Below are 3,736 nucleotides of genomic sequence, written 5' to 3' on the forward strand. Positions count from 1 at the left end.
AAACACGAAGTCAACCTCAGACGGAATTTGAACTCAGAATGAAATGCCTCCAAACATTTTGTCTGGTATGCTAACGATTCTACCAGTTCACCACCTTTACCAATACTACTAACAGTAACAGCAAAATATATATCTATTACAAAAAAAAAAAAAAAATCTCCGAATCTCCCTCTGACTCTGGCTTCAATATTTGGTCACAGCAGGGCAGTGAACTGGCACATATGTTAGCACGCCGGGCGAAATACTTAGAGGTATTTCGTCTGCCGTTACGTTCTAAGTTCAAATTCCGCCGAGTTCGACTTTACTTTTCGTCCTTTCGGGGTCGATAAATTAAGTACCAGTTACGCACTGGGTTCGATGTAATCGGCTTAATCCCTTTGTCTGTCCTTGTTTCTCCCCTCTATGTTTAGCTCCCTCTGGGCAATAAAGAAATAAATATTTGGTCGAAGCAGCGATTGAAATGACTATCCATTATAGCAAAACATACAAATAAATACATAAGAAATAATAAAATATAATTTATAAACAAAGGAAGTAAATATATCCAGTAAGAAGAAAACAACAAAGAGGATAATAAGAGGTAAACCCACAAGTAAAATGCATTCCTAGCGATAAGTATTGTGGATCATTTTGTCTCTAAAGGGTTGACTTGACTGCTGAAAAATACATTATGTTCTCACATAAACGAATGGCTATACATTAAAGCGTATACTTGTGTGATTCGGAATATTAGATAAATAGCTACAGAGATTAATAGAACTAACTTACTGGGCCTTATAATCTCTGATGACCACTTATGACTACCACGCATATACAATGTAGCCAAAGCTGTAGATATAGGGTTTCCTATTTCCGGATCGAACAGCTGCTAGAACTACACACGCACGCACACACACACACACACACACACACACACACACACACACACACACACACACACACACACACACATACACACACAATGTACTTCAAAGGTATTTATTCTTTCCCTCTACTCATTGTATAAGATCTCTACCGAAGCCTAATATTCTAAAGCACACCCCAAATCACATTAACTTCCATTACGAGCAAACGGGAACCCCTTCACTCAATCCTTCAAGATACAGTCATGGCTAAAAGTTTGCAACGTAGGTCTGAAAATCAGAATTCTTACATTAAATACTCAAATATATACATTGTAAATATTTGAATCGAATTGTACTTGGGTATAGCAATTTTCATTTTCTTTTTAAATGTTCAAAATTTGGCCACGGCTGTGCTTGAATAAATAACAGCCACGTATCCCCACACAATGCACTTATAAAAAGGAGATATTGTTTAGTGTTGCCCAATGTGCATAGCTGTCGAGCAGGCCTGCAATCAAATGCATTCCGATAATTATTATCTGGTTTGAGGATGACTGTCGAAGTCATTCTCAAACCAAAATGATAACTAACGGAAAGCATTTGATCGCCCACGAAATAATCGTTGGCCGTATTCTCTTATATATTGTACTAGATTGTAGTATCAACTTATTTCCTTTTTAGTACTATTTCTCGTTAGGTGCAGTGCTCGCCTACATTTTGTCTTTAAACAACAGGTCTTCAAAATAAACATTAAACGTAATTACCTTTTCTAGTAGGCCTATCTGAAGTAAAATGAAAAAAAGAAAGAAAGAAAGAAAAAAAGAAAGAAAGAAAGAAGAAGAAGAAGAAGAAGAAGAAGAAGAAGAAGAAGAAGAAGAAGAAGAAGAAGAAGATTGGAATGTTTTTTGGATCTATTCCTTCTCGGATAAAATTATTGCAGAAAAGATCAGAATAGTAAACAGCTAAAAATAAAATCTAAGCCATATGCTTCATTCCCTTCTAAAAAAAATAATTTATTAATATTCATCTTTGAAGTGAACAAAAATACGATCGGATCCTAAAAATAAACTCTTATCATTTAAGTTGAAAAGAGGAAGGAAAATAATTCACGATACGAAATATCACTTATCGATTCAACAATCTGTCGTGAGATAACATTGCCACAACAGTATAGCTTTGAAATTCTCCGTTTAAGTTTGTGTAGGAGGAAAATTGGATACGCAAGGGCTTGTTAAATAGGCAGAAGCGTGGTTGTGTAGTTAAAGGGTACGCTTCCCAATTACTTATGTCTGTCGCACTACACTGCACCTTGGGCAAGTGTCTTGTACTATAGTCTCGTACAAACCAATGCCATATGAGTGAATTTGATGGTTGGAAACTGTGCACAAACCCGCCGTACACACATGCGCGCGCACACATATATGTAAGCATGTATATACGTATGTTGTGTATGTACTAAAGCTATGTCTTTGTGTTTGTCCACTCCACTACTTGACAACCGCTGCTAGTTTGTTTACTCTTCTCTAGCTTGGCGGTTGGGAAAAGAAACCAACAAAATACGTACCAGACTTAAAAAAAAAAAAAATAAAGTTCCGGGGACGATTTGTTCAACTAACTCTACAAGGTGTAAGGTGGTACTCCAGCATGACTGCAATCCAATGGCTACAGCAAATAGAGTAGATTAAATGAGTAACTACAAATAGTATACTGAATCTGACATAAAATAATATTGTGATTAGTAGACAAAATTTCAACCTTACCTTTGGTATTCATAGCATTCTGCTTTTTCTCCAAAGCGCATTAACAGCATAAGTGATATGAAAAGGACTTAAAAGAAGAACGAAACTATATCTCAGATTAAATACTCCTCTACGGCAATGTATGCAATTTATTGTCTTGCATTATTCATAGAAGGAAAATGTCATCAGAGAAAAAGGTCAGTTCGTCTTAATCTTATATATTTGAGAGTTGATCTCCCAAAGGATTAAATACAATAACGAAAGTATTTAGTAGAAGTTTCAAAAGGTCCCCATTGCAATGAAAATAAACGAGATCTTCATTATAATGAGAGTAGTATATATATATAATTACAACTGGTCTCTGAAATTTATGCAAATGCTTTAGTCATTAAGGAGAGCTGTCTACATTTCACATATTGTTGAGATGAAATTAAGGTAATTAGAGTTGCGATGTGCGCATAAAGAGTAGCAAAATTGAATCATTTCTGTAATACTTGTCAACTAAGAAGTGTGAAAAACCTATCATTCATCTTAACTCGAAACAGCTATTATAATTCAAATATTTTCGAAACTTTTCTTTTCAGTAAACATTTGCCTCCCTATCGACCTCATCCTACCTACCTAACATTCCCCCTCCTCCCCCTCCTCATCCTCTTCCACCCCCTACTCCTCCTCTTCCTCCCCTACTCCTCCTCTTCCTCCCCCTACTCCTCCACTTCCTCCCCTACTCCTCCTCTTCCTCCCCTACTCCTCCTCTTCCCCCTACTCCTCCTCTTCCTCCCCCTACCCCTCCTCTTCCTTCTCTACTGTGCATCATTTTCTCTTCGTCCTTCACCACCATCAACCCATATCCCCCATGTTCCCACTTCTCTTCCTCTTCTTCATCATCATCAAGTTCATCATCATCAAGTTCATCATCATCGCAGTACTCCTCGATTACCTTCAGGATCACCATAATAACGGCGAGGGATAATGTGGAAATTATCAAATTTATCAGGTTAATGATTTATATAATTAAGTGTTCACTCATGCACAAATGTATAAATGCATGTTCATACACATGCGTGCGTGCACATGCACACACACACACACACACACACACACACACACACACACACACACACACACACACACACACACACATATATATAT

The sequence above is a fragment of the Octopus bimaculoides genome, chromosome 1, assembly GCF_001194135.2.
Source record: "Octopus bimaculoides isolate UCB-OBI-ISO-001 chromosome 1, ASM119413v2, whole genome shotgun sequence".
In the NCBI taxonomy this organism is placed as follows: domain Eukaryota; kingdom Metazoa; phylum Mollusca; class Cephalopoda; order Octopoda; family Octopodidae; genus Octopus; species Octopus bimaculoides.